The sequence below is a fragment of the Euprymna scolopes genome, chromosome 2, assembly GCF_053919585.1.
Source record: "Euprymna scolopes isolate OS-2025 chromosome 2, ASM5391958v1, whole genome shotgun sequence".
NCBI classification, from domain to species: Eukaryota; Metazoa; Mollusca; class Cephalopoda; order Sepiida; family Sepiolidae; genus Euprymna; species Euprymna scolopes.
This window is the reverse complement of record NC_136483.1, coordinates 172,701,750-172,716,389: the sequence shown is the minus strand read 5'-3', so window position 1 is coordinate 172,716,389 and position 14,640 is coordinate 172,701,750. Positions and strand designations below refer to the sequence as shown.

The window sequence follows — 14,640 nt, the reverse complement described above, 5'->3', positions numbered from 1 at the left end:
CCAATAACAAGTAAGTGTCTTATCACATTTTAAACGGTCCATCACTAGCCGAAAAGTGTAGCCACATAGCCTTAGGGTTAACCATTACGTTTAGGAACTACAGACAACCCGGTTACATTAATTGGTCATGTGAAGCAGGATTGTGCAAGCCCCGCCGGGTTATATAAATAATAATAATAATAATAATAATAATAATAATAATAATAATGGAAATGTCGAGGAGAGAGTGCTGGCCAGACCTCTGCTGGACAAGCGCGAAGAGAACTCGGACCTTGGGGAGGCTTATTACCACTCAAATTCAAATGGAAACCAATGACCGCTGCACGCGAGAAATCAATAACAAACGGCTGCTGCGATAACGCTAATTCATTTGCAAATGTTCTCGAAAGAGGTGGAGAGTACTGGAAACCTGGAGAGACTTGTTGTCACTCAGCTTCTACGGAACACCGTATGGTGTCTTCAAGGAGAGATCCTTGATGACCTGGTGTGAAAGCTCCTTGTGAGCCAATAATAATAATAATAATAATAATAATAATAATAATAATAATAATAATAATGTGCGAAGAGAACTGGGACCTTGAGGAGGCTTATTGCTACTCGTATTCCAGTGAAGACCAATAGCCGCTGCCAACGAAAAATCAATGGCAAGCAGCTGTTGCGATAATGCAATTTATTTGAAAATACTACCGAAAGAGGTGGAGAGTACTAGAAATCTGGGGAGACTTGGTGTCACTCAGTTTCCAGGGAACACCACAGGCTGTTTTCAAGGAGAGATCTTTGATAACCTGTGTGAAAGCTCCTCGTGAGCCAATAATAAATATAAAGATAAAAAAATAAATAAAATTAAAAATAAATATATAAATATGAAAATAAATAATGAATAATAAATAATATTGAATATAAAGGCTACTCGGTGTTATTTCAGAATATTTATAAAATTAATCCCAACTCCAACTCGTTCGGCTCAATACACCTTATATATATCCTGATACGAAGGGCGTGCAATAAGTAATGCCCTTGATCCACTTCCAGTTGTCTGATCTAGGTTATGTGGCAAATTACAGCTAATTGTGGTTTCTGTTTTACAGGTGTTTGAACTGAGTCAGGTGTAAAATGGAGCCTGCTGAATGTCGAGCAGTGATCCGGTTTTTGTATTTGAAAGGACACACACCACAGCTCCCATACTTGGTCGCCCCCTTCTGCCATTGATGAAGCATCTGCCCGTCAAATTGAAGCTGCCATTTTGGAAGATCGGTGAATTACTATTCGCCAAATAGCCCAAGATGTCAAGATTAGTACAGGGTCTGTGGAAACTATAATTGCATATGCATAAGGTGTCTGCCAGATGGATTCCCAGGTTACTCACACCATTCCAGAAGCGAGAACGCGTCGAGTGCTCGAGGATGAATTTGGAGATGTGCCAAGAAGATGAGTCAAAGTTTTTCTAAAGACTGATTACACAGGATGAACCTGGGTTCATCACTATGATCCAGAGACCAAAGCCCAGTCAATGCAGTGGAAGCACTTGGACTCACCACCTCCAAAGAAGGCAAGGGTGCAGCCCTCCGCTGGCAAAGTCATGCTCACAGTCTTCTGGGACCAGGACGGAGTAGTGATGACAGATTTCCTGGCAAAAGGTGCCATAATTATAGGAGCCTATTATGCTTCACTTTTGAGGAAATTAAGGGAAGCTATCAAAATCAAGAGGCGAGACAAGATCAGCAAAGGTACCCTCCTCTTGCAGGACAACGCCCCGGCCCACAACTCGCATGTCGCCAGATCAGAAGCACGGGCGTGTTGTTATGAAATCCTTCCCCATCCTCCCTACTCTACTGACCTTGCACCCTCTGACTTTCACCTCTTCCCAGCCATGAAGTTGTTTTTTTAAAGGAAAGCGTTCTCCAGATGACGCAGCCTTGATTCTGAAGTCACGTTGTGGTTGGAGGACCAACCCGGGGTGTTCTACAAAAACGGTCTCTAGAGCTGCATCAACCGATGGGAGAAATGCCTAACTCTGAGTGGTTCCTATGTAGAGAAAGACTAGTAACTGTGCCAAGTTTCGTTGTTCTACTGCTATGGGAAGTGGGTCAGGGGCATTACTTATGCACTCCTCTCGTACAATGAACATAGAAACGCATTTTATTTTTTACATCATATAGCCATCATTCATCAAGACCCGGAGCCAACTGAAATATAAAGGTTAATAGGTATTGTAATGGAAATTTGATACTTTATTTTAGAGGACGAATCTTCAAGATCTTCTTTACGTTAGACTTGAAAACGATAACGTCATAGTCAGTCGGGAAGCAGTTTCACGGTATTGCGTTCAACAGATGAGCAGCTTTAGGAAAAAAACAAAAACAAAAACAAAACAAAACTCTGTTCATGGAATTTTCGCTTGCAACATTTCCTCTGCTATGTTTATAAATCAACCAGAACACGACTCTGTACCTCTATATAGATTAATTTGTGAACGTACTGAAATTACCCCGAATAGTCTTTAGGTTTACATAGTTTTATATGTTTTCAAATGATAATTACTAAAAAGAAAATATACATTAAAACACGCTGAACATGTCAGTGTGTTTTAATGTATATTTTATGGTCAGTGTGTTTTAATGTATATTTCCTTTTTAGTAATTTTCATTTGAAAACAAGATTGATAGAAGATTAGAAGGGTATTTACGTATTGTCATGATTAATAGCACCCTTCTCGAAACAACAATGTTTAAACTCTTCTCGAAACACCAAGGTTCAAACTCTTTTCGAAACATCAAGGTTCAAACTCTTCTAAAAACACCAAGGTTCAAACTCTTCTCGAAACACCAAGGTTCAAACTCTTCTCGAACACCAAGGTTCAAACTCTTCTCAAACATCAAGGTTCCAACTCTTCTCGAAACACCAAGGTTCAAACTCTTCTAAAAACACCAAGGTTCAAACTCTTCTAAAAACACCAAGGTTCAAACTCTTCTAAAAACACCAAGGTTCAAACTCTTCTCGAAACATCAAGGTTCAAACTCTTCTCGAAACACAAAGTTTTAAACTATTCTCAAAACACCAAGTTTCAAACTCTTCTCAAAACACCAAGGTTCAAACACTTCGGCCTAACATTTCCATGCAATGTGTCCCATTCCCCGTAACTTACCACTTAACTATTTTTTATTGTGGTCATTTATTGGTCTTACTGCATTCCAGGATAAGAATTCATCTGATCTGGTGGAGTACCCGACTTAGTCTTGTTACTTATTACTTGTGGTAACATCACTTGAAGAAGGTGCACCATTCCTCTTATGAGCTAGTGTGTAGCTATGCCTATGCGATATTATTTGGGATTTGAATGCTATGTTATTTTCATTATTTGGTTAGGGTTTACTTGTAGAGCGAAGTATCCTCATATCAGAATATTCTGACAAACCCTGAACACACAGAACATGAATTTCGATAAAATGTGTAAAGAACAAGAGGCAGTAAAATAACTGACAATAAAATCCACAAAATTATAGAAAATCAACCTAGGTTAATTTCCAAATGTTCTTCAAATGAACCCTACCCAAACCGCAACCTGTTCTGCTCTATACACTTTTCATATCGTGAAAGTACTTAAACTTGTTTCTGCGCACGTCAGTCTGCGCATACACTCATTAAAACAAATAAAAACATACTAGGCCAATCAGATGTATTTTTTTTTCAAATTTATAAAATTTGCTGTTTTCAATCCACTCTGAATCTTAATTAGCAGAGGAAAAAAAACGCCTAGCAAGTCTGCAAACTTGGTTGTCGACTTAATAAGAGATTTTATAATTTCAGAGCATTTTTCCTGATGAGAATGTAATTTAATTTATTCATACAGGTCAGTATTTTGGCCCGCGGAAACAATATCACCTCAGCGTGAACACATTTATTCACAAATTTCTATTCTTTTTCTTTTTGCTTTTTAATTGAAATTTGGCAAAGATGTAGCTGCTAATATCTAAAATGGATATAATTGAAAAGACAATTAGTAAGACAAGGGAGAATTCATTATTTTGTAATTGACAGCGATATTTTAGGTCGCTTTAGACAAAATCCCCAGGAGAACGACTGAGTATCGAAACATATTTCTCTCCAAAATAGCCGGGCGGAAAAATATAAGTTGTTAAACTGTCTGAGTCTAAAGCAATGCTCAAATCGATCTTCGTAAATTGGCAAACTCAGCTGTTGGCAACGTCAAGAAACAAAGATGATATCAAGAAAAAAAAAATGCCACCGATAAATAAACGAGCAACATTTAACCTGAGCACGAAACTAACAACGCAAAAAAAAAACAAAACAAAAAAAACATTGGACGATATGTCCGAGATGATGTATTGTTTCTTTAATATGATTCATATCATTTATACTGCAGTTTTGTCGTGGTACTCTCCAGCTTTCTGCAGAGATACAAGGGAAAAGATGATTAAATTAACCATACAATTTACTGAGGTAATACGAAAGATTTGAAATTCTGAAATAAAAGGCCAATTCTTTTGTAAAAAAATGCAATTGTAATAGGATTTTATCATAACGACAGTTAACGTACAATGTAGAAACGGTTTAGGAAGATTTAGTTATCAAATTATCTACTAAAGCGTAACAACGTAAAAGATATTCGAATTCCGGTCAGAAATATCGTTAGGTAAATAATAAAGCTTTGAGAAAAATATATCTTGACGAAACAGCATATCTTACTTTGACATAGTTAAAAACAGACTTCTTTTCTCTTCTCTGCAACCTCTTTCCCACAAGAAGACGTTATTTTCATGGCAAGTGTTCGACTGGGCTTCAATCTATGGTCTCCTCGCCAATCCTTCACAAAAACACACTCATCTAGCCCAAATCACTATCAATAAATTTCCACACTCTTTATTAGTGCCTAAACCTAAACGTAGAATCCATGGACAAAGTACTTTCCTAGAACTACACGCCCATGGAACTCTGTTCTGTTGGTCTTCTTTCCAACTGAATATAATATCTACGTCTTCAAGTCCATCATGAAGAGTCGTAAATAATCTATATATACCAAATTTCTACCACAAACAATTACTACGTTACTGTCGCAAAGGCTACAATAGACATAACAACCTTGATATGTGGCAAACCCTTTGTAAAAAAAAGACCAAGGGGAGAGAAGAGGGGCAGAGAGAATATCTGAGTCTAATTACATGACGAAAACAGGGGACGTCTTATAAAGGGGAGAGGGGAGTGAATATTAAGTAAACTCAAAATAAGATGGGGACTTTTCATGCGAAACCCAATATGCAGGTTGAGTAGTATTTCAAAAACAATATTTGTTGCCAAGTAAATATAATTATCAGATGAACCTTTATAAGTTAATTAATTTTGGTTATCACTAATTATACCAAGAATATGCCTATATGAATTAATCGGTAGTGAAAATAAAATTTGACGATATTTTTAATTTGAACAGTATATTGACCATTAATTTCTTAAAAAAAATTATTTCAATTAAGATTTTACTAGTAAAACTTCTAGAAAACAATAAATGGAAAGTTAATCTAATATCTCAGATCAATTCAAATTTAGTCAAATGAAACTTATATCAGGTGAGTGGAAGCTGAATCAATTGGAATCCATTTTCAATAAATTAAATCTTGTTATGATTATCTATATATATAAAAGCGAACATGTATGTATGTATGTATGTATGTATGTATGTATGTATGTACGTACGCACGCTTTTCCTCGATGTCCACAAAAGGCTTCTTTCAGAGAAGCGCTCGCTCGGTACACAATTTCTTAAAACTTTTTATATCATCTACAAATTGTAATATCTCACACTTAACTACGGAGCTCGTCTGTCTATTTAATTTTATTGACTTTCAAACGTTAATTCTTCGATATTTCCCGATCGGCACGCTTTACATTCGGTTTTCGGTATAAAAAAACCGAAACTCGACTCTAATTACAGTGGTCTCTAGAGAGCTAAGTAACGTTTGATCAATGTCGACTTCGTCATATCAGACGGTAGCTTTCATTTCGAGACAGGACACTCCCCCTAATAAGCAGGGAGCTGGTTTTCCCCGAACTTAGTTAAAAACAAACAAACCGATTTATTGACCTCATTAAAAACTGTCCCGCAGAAAATGCTAACAGCTGAATAGCTATCGCCGTCACGTCAATCAAAAACGCGCACCTGTTTTTTCACACTTTACTATTTTCCAACTGCGCGTCAAAGCTTCGTTTTTTTTTCACGGGCACCTGATTTTTTTTCACATTTTTCTCAATCGAAATCCATCGACCTTGGATTTTAAAGTGAGGTAATGAACGCACTAATAACGCAACAATTCAAAGTGAATTTGAGCAGGTGCTGGGCTACTGTGTTCTCATCTGTGTTAACTTCTACCACCATTTATCTACATGGATATTGAAGCACGATTGTTTTATTTATTTATTTATTTATTTGTTTATGTAGCCAAATAAATTGAATTGAATTGAATTGAATTGAACCTCAGATAAATTTAAATTGAGTCAACCGAAGCTCATTCCAGATAAGTGAAAACTGGATCAAATGGAATCCATGTCAAACAAATGAAATGTAAAATTACACTCAGAATATTTCTATTGTAACTGATTAATTTCTTATAAATCGATAATTGTTTTTCTCATTTTTAATTATACAGAATGGAATTAAAACAAACAAACAAACAAACAAACAAACAAACAAACAAACAAATTAGCGGACCTAAAAATGAACCATGTTGCTTTTATGATGCATAGATTTCGAGTGATTCACACTATTTTAACCAATCATTGTCACGGTTATCGCAGGGATCGCTTTCCGACAGCGAGATCGTTGAAAGGCGACTTTCAAAGAAATACATCATAAGAACGTGTGATACCTATTAGTAGGTAAGGTCCCGAGTGATTTCTCGTGTAGCGTTAGTTTGGCACGGCGCTGTTGGTCAAGAATGATTACGTGATGTTTTATAATGGCAAGAGATGGATGTTTACAACAAAAGCCCATCTGAAAATATTAATAGCTTTGTATTTAATCTCAAGATCACGCTCTTACTAATTAATTTTTTTTACAAGGAATTACTTCTTATCAAGGTCCGAAGGCTACTCGAGGATAAGGGTTAATGAGCGCAAAGGAGTCAATTAGACAATACCGTAGCAATCGTTAGTAATAGAAATTTGGTAAATTGGATAACTTAAGGGGACGGCTCATCAATAACTTGCTTACGTTGGACTTGAAGACGACCATATTGTAGTTAGCTGGAAAGCAGACCAGCGAAACGGAGTTCCACTGGCGTGTAATTCTAAGAAAAGCACTTTGTTTATAAAATCCATGTTTAAGTTTAGGATTAGACGAAGAGTTGGGGAAATTATTGATAGTGGTTTCAGATAGACGAGTATTTTTCGTAAAAGTTTGGCGAAAGGGACCATAACTATTCGATATATATTCAAATTGAACTTAGCAATGGTAATTGTAGCTAATACCAACCTTACCAGATGGCTACAAAATTACAAAAAAAGAGGAAATACAATGTATTGTAGTACTTATTCAATGAATCTTGTATATCTTGTATATAATACGGCTTTGTTTTAATATCTATATGTATAAATAGCTATTCCTTAGTGTGTAACACAGAGACAATTCAATATATATTTGAATATATCTAATTTCTAATAAAAATACTACTTAGTTAGTGTCTGTATAAATATCAATGTGCATAAATAACTATTCCTTAATGTGTCTTATGCATCTGTAATATGTACGGCATAATTGCTTTTACACACCGGCTCTCGTCAGATCACCGAAGTTAAGCAACGTTGAGCCTGGGTAGTACCAGATGGGTGACCATTTGGGAATTCTAGGCGCTGTATGTGCTCTCAGCTTATCTTGGCATTTGTTTCCAGTCGTCCTGTACGTACATTTCACTTGCCACTTTTATTTAACAATGTCGACTCAGGAGAGGTGTGGTTGGAGATTGTTACCCTCCTACCACAAAAATATCACGCACAGGCACTCCTTCGTGGGTATCTATAGTCTTTCAAAGACTGAAGGAGCCAGATAAAGAGACGTAATTCAGTATAGATCGTTTTTGTCTATTTGAATATGAATGCGCATAAATAGCTATTGCTTAACGTGTAACATAAAGGGAGGTAATTCAGTATATATTCAAGCGAATATATACAGGGTGTCCTTAAATTAAGGCAATCAGCTTTTGCGGTTAAATTAAGTGCTTTTAAAATGGTATTTTATTTTGTAAAATAAAATACCATTTAAAATTTTTATCTCTACTTTCTTTTCAGGTATACGGCCATAGATCGCAATACAGTTATTAAACTTCACCATAGTGGTGAATGTAATGTTGGAATTGCAAAACGGCTTAAAATGAATCGTTCAACAGTTTAGAAAATTATTAAGAAGTTTAAGGAGACCAGCAACACCCTTGACAGGGAAGGGCGAGGGGAAAAAACTCATCAAAAACATGAGGGAAAAGCTGCGGCGAAATCCTCGCAGAAATTGCAATACATTGGCTACGACAGCTGGTGTGACGAAATCTATCATGCACCAAGTGTTGAGAGACGATCTTGCACTAAAACCTTTTAAGATGCTGCATCGTCATGAGCTGACAGATCGTCATGTGGGCATGAGGGCCCAAAAATGCATGGAAACTTTGAAGGACATTGATGAAGGCACGCTGCTTAACCTGATTTTCACAGATGAGAAGAAATTCGTCATTCAGCAGGTGGTAAGCCAGTAAAATAATAGATTTTGCGCCTCATCGTCCGCTACTCAAAGAAAAGATGGTCACCAGACGTCACAATCCTCAGTTTGTAATAGTTTGGAAAGCTGTCACAGCAACCGGAGATCGCCCCACCTTTTTGTTCCATCTAAGGTCAAATGGTAACTCTCAACAGTATATCGCGGATATTTTGGAAGGTTTTTTGCTATTTTATTCTGTATGTGTATATAGGTTCGAAAATGCTTGATTTCCGAGTTATAGAATTGCGACATTAAAACAGTTTAACTTGATATTTGTTAAGTGCTATTGTGGCTTTTTGCCTGTTTTGCTTTATTAAATCAAATTAGAAAATGCAAATGTTAGAGAACAGTCGCCTGTTCTTGTAAATAAATGAGGAGGATAGCCGAGAATTCGAACCTGGGAAGCTATGTTTGAAATTAAGAATTCCGATCATAAGTTTAAAATAAATAATACAGATATGTTATTGAAAAGGAATGCGTTGTTAGTAATGTTATTGAAAAAGGAATTTGATGATTCAATTCTGTTTATGAAAATGAAATGAAATTAAAATAAGGAATTGAAACGAAATAGGAAAATGATAAACATTTTTGTAAAAATGAGGTTAGAGAATTTTTCTTTGCAAGCATGAGTGGTCGATGCACGTGTTTTGGACATGTTTTAGGCAACGTGAGGCATGTCAGGCCACGGGATCGATATGCACGTTGTTTGGTCATGCAATGACGTCATGAGTAAGAGATGAGTTCTCAATATAGTATGAGCTTTAGGAGCCCGAGAGAGTCAGTCAGAGAGAAGTCAGTGCCGGGACAAGGTCGGACAGACAGAGCTGACATCCGTCTTGGAAGAAAAGGTTAGAAGAAGAAAATAGTGTAGAAACTTTGAATTCCTTGATGCGAAGTAATTGACCTGTCGAATGGAATAAACGAACATCATCATATTTTTGTAACTGTCGTCTTCGTGTTATGTCATTCAACAACAAAGGTATTGTGAATTTGTATTATAAGAACTCTGTGTATAGAAGAATGTGTCTCTATCATCTTAAGAATGTGCCTCCCTCTCAGTATCAAGAAATAATGAATGGCTCTTCATTATGATAAAAGACTGAAAATCCTCATCTCAAAAATATATGTGTTAAAGAAAGATAATGTTTATAGAAACACTCTCAGAACTGCCGGAGCTGTATAAATGTCAATATCTCTTCTCTCCTATATATATATATATATATATATATATATATATATATATATATATATATATATATATATATATATATATATATATATATATATATATTCCTCTCATCCAAAGTGTAATACATGTCTCTATTAAAATGTCGCTATCTCTGTATTAAAATGTATCCTCTTTATATATACCCTGTCTATGTCTCCAATATGAACAAGCAACAACAAATATAACACACGTAATCCTTTCTAATATAAATCCTATGCAACATACGGATATTTGGTGCCACCCTGCCCCCTCTTTATTTGTACCCTGTCCCTATATCACGAACATGAAAACACGAACATATAAGCCGTCATCACTAATAAGGCCAATACATAACACACATTTTTAAATGAATATAATTAAACAACTAGACAAGAAAAAAGAAAATTACAAACAAACTACGAAGTCAAATTCCAATTTTTAAGTGAATAACTATAAGATGAAGTTCTGCTCCTATGGTTACCTCTGTACTGCTTTACTTCATCTTCTATTCTTGCGGCTTATCTCCTATGTTCTCATAGTCTCAACAGTATTAAAAGGATTTAAAGTTAAATTAAAATGTAGAAACATTAAAGTTTCTCCATTCTCGGGATACAACATATTCCTTATAGGTTCATACACATTGTCACCTACACTACAGAGCTTTTTACTCTCCACAGATGTAGCTAGTACACTTAAATATTTTGAAGCCAATTTACTCAACAGTGGTAAAGTCTCCTGTGCCTTTTTTCACCACTGAAAAGAATCATCACCTCTTTCGAATAGTGGTAAAACTACATAATTATAAAGTTCTTTTGTGCATTTATGAATAAGGCATTTATTCTTTTTGATTTTAGATTGCACTTCTTGCATTTCTGTTGTAATTGTAGTTAAACTCAGCTTCTACCTGCACTAACTTTTCATTTGTTACTGTATTCTTATTTGAAGCTAATTAATCAAACAGGCTTGAATAGTTATATTTATACTTTTACTTTGATCTTCTTGATCCTCGTCAGTGCTTGAAGAAGTGTATTCTGATTCTGCTTTATTATAATCAGTAGAGAGTAGATCTAGAATTCTTAATGATATTTTCCACACTATTAAAAAAAAATTTGAATCGTAGATAAAGGAAAGCAGACAAGTTTTTATCATTTAGATAGAATGAAACTCTTATTCTCATTCATTCAGTGAATTATTCAACAGTGGCAAGAAGCATTCCACTAAAGTCAGAAATATCAGAATTAGATTGGACAGTTTCTGAAAGAAATAACCAGAGCTGAAATTCTAGGTATTATTATCGATATAGTTAACGTTCGTTTGCTTACTTCTTTGGTAATTTCTTCAAATTAACACAATAACTGGACAATGTTTGAACAAATCCCCATTGGTAAGTTCTTACGGTAGAAATCTTATTATCAGCAAACGGTATAATCACGTTGACACACCGGTTCCCGCTAGATCACCGTAGTTAAGCAACGTTAAAACTAGTCATTACTAAATGGGTGATCACTTTGAGACTTACAGGTATTGTATGTGCACTCCGCTTATCTCGGCATTGTTTCCAGTCGTCCTGGACATTTCTCTGCAACTGGACTCAAACAGTGCCGTTTTTTGTTGTTCTAAATTCCTTTTCAGCATACACTATGTTGAATTCTACTCTGATTACATCTTGGATGAGTTTATGCTTTTTACAAATTAAGCTGATCACGTATTTTAATTAATTTGCTAATTGCTAACGGAGAACGATTAAAGGGAGAGGCTATTTTTCTTTTTATTTTGTAATGATTGTCTTCACAGCATGTTGGAAAGATAATGAGTCCATTTATAAGAGTTGCAATCAAACGTGATAGTGACTCTAAACCTGACGTTAGCAACATGAATCCCGCAAGACTAAAAAAAAAAAAAATCAGATTTTATACTCATCCAGCAAGTCTTCAATTATTATTGAATATGTGTGTGTACTAGGGAATGGATCAACTCTAAGCACAGCTATGCACTTTTCAAAGTCATTTGAAAGCCAATGACCTGCCAAACACAGAAAAGGAGCATTATTTGTAGTAGCTGTTTAAATTTCTGTAGTAAAAAAAATGCGGCTAATTTCATCATGAGACGATTGAATTTTTTCTTTTACTTTTGTATGTCTGAAATGATTTTTTCAATGAAGTAATTCATGGAATACCGTAATTTGCACAAAATTTGCAATAAGCCTATTAAATCTAATGTCATATGTTACAGAGTATGATTGCAATCATTTCTCCTATCAGAAAATGCGTTCTGTTTTGGGGGGAAGGGGGTTCTACTCATTTTGATTCAATGTTCATTTTTACGGCACATCAGCCCTTAAGAAGGGGTTATAAGAACAGAACAAAGCGCACTTTTATACCTTGTCTCCGCATCTCTTGATCGTGTCGGCTCCCTCAGACAAAAGCTCATAACAACAGACGCAAGTTTCATTTAAATAAATTTTATTTTAAAATTATTTTCTAACTACCAGATTCATTTAGTGTCCTGACGAAGACATGAAAATCTCAAAACTCCTTAAAAATTCATGCTTCTATTTCTTTATATCTTCAAATATTTATTCATGGTGTTTGGTTTGGTTGCTTTGTTTCACGCTACATAAACCCTTTTCAGGTTATGTAATGCCAAATCCAATAATTTTGGAAAAAAAGGTTTTTATTCTTCAAGTTCTTTAAATCTTCAAATATTTTACTCGGGTGTTTTGTGTTTTTTTGTAGAGAAAAGTGCCGTTTTTTTGCAGAACATGATTGAGTTTAGCAAAGGAAAAGAAAAAAACATCAATGTTTGGTGCATTTAACTCAGATATCCGATATCTTTAGACAGCCTGATAATACAAAATACACAAGCTATAACATTAAAATTGGATAACTGCAAAATAAATGTAAATCTGATAATTTCTCAAGCTTGGCAGTGCACGAAGCATTAATATTATGTTAGGGCAAAAGTGTTTGTCGATTTGTAGACTGGACATTTTAAACCATAAAATATAATCATAACCAAACATTGTATGGCTAACCGGAGATAACTCGGTATATGAATTCATTCAGGCCTTTCCGATCACGGAACGCCCCCCCCCCAAGTTCAACAGTTATTCTGGTCACCACAAACAACTCTCACAACGCGACAGTTTGGCCCTGATCGTCTACACAAAGACAGGATTGATGAGGGTTTCTAGTTATTCAGTGTCAATAAGAAAAGTCTGCCAATCCAGGGAGATAGGTGCGGCCACATGCCACGTTGTGATTGTTTTTGTTGAGCCGACGCTGAGATAGGCACTTCTCTTCTGATAGATGTTTCCTGAAGAAAAAACAAAAACAGAAAAACAAAACAAAAAAACAACAAAAAAACAAAAACAATAAAAACAAACAAAAAAAAAACAAACAAAAAAAACAAACAAACCCCAACTCAAATTGACTGTCTGGTTCGATAGCAATGTTAACAATGTTGACTAAACCTGCTTTCAGGACTACCAGCAACCACTGTAAAAGAGTAATAAAAAATGCAAGAGAGTTATATGCCCAGTTTGTTAAATCCAAAGTAGCTGAGCAGCAGCTTGGTTCCCACCAGTTCTGGCAAATAGCAAACAGGATCTTGAACAGAAGCGTGCGTTCTATCCTAACTATCATCAATGGACCTGAGGTCATCTCGTCAGCATCAGACAAGGCCAGACTATTTGCCAAGAACTTTGCAGCTAATTCTACCCTATGCGACAATGGCCATCAACTCCCTGCATTTCCTTCTATAACACACAACACGCTATGCAACATACAAATATCTGTGCATGAGGTCGCCAAGCTAATCAAGAACCTTGATTCCAGTATAGCAACTGACCCTGACGGCATCCCAGTTATAGTGCTGAAAAAGCTCCGACCAGAACTTGCCCCTATACTTACAAAACTGTTTAAGCGTTTCCTTACGGAGAAGTGCTTGCCAATACCCTGGAAAACCTCATCAGTATGACCTGTATTTAAGAATTCAGGTGAAAAGTCATCTCCATCTCAGTACAGAACAATAAGTCTCCTGTGTGTCATGAGTAAGTTGTTGGAATCCATATTAAATAAAGTAGTAGTTAACCATCTCAACAGAAACAACCTTCTTAGTGACATGCGATATGGTTTCCGCTCTGCAAGATTTACAGAAAATGTGCTAACGGTTATATCACATAGGATTAGTGAATCTCTTGACAAAGTCTACCTTTCCAGGGCAATTGCTCTTGACATATCGAAGGCCTTCGATAAGGTTATGGCATAAGGGCCTACTTCACAAGATTTCCAGCTACGGTATTACTGGAAATGTTTTCTCAATCATTAAATCATTTCTCTCTGATAGGTTCATAAGAGTAGTGATTGATGGGCAGAAATCAGAGGCCCACAGTATTAATGCTGGAGTCCCCAACTCTCTTCCTGATCTACATCAATGATCTCCCAAAACACATACTTAAATCATTCGTTGACATCTATGCCGATGACACGACCATCTATGGCAACACATCAAAGGCCGTAAATGACAAAGTTCTCTCTAATTCTCTCTCCTCTGATCTTGAGTATGTGGTACAATGGGGGAAGAGGTAGCTGGTTACCTTTAATGCATCCAAAACCAAGCTTCTATCTTTACATCATCAACGCTCTGATCCACATCTGACATCAATTGAAATGGATGGCTC

The 14,640-nt window shown here is 35.9% G+C and overlaps 1 pseudogene; it reads left to right on the top strand.

Annotated features, from left to right (window-relative positions):
• Positions 1-7,752: 7,752 nt before the first annotated feature.
• On the top strand, positions 7,753-7,869 carry LOC145242135 (5S ribosomal RNA; annotated as a pseudogene).
• The last annotated feature ends 6,771 nt before the right edge of the window (positions 7,870-14,640 follow it).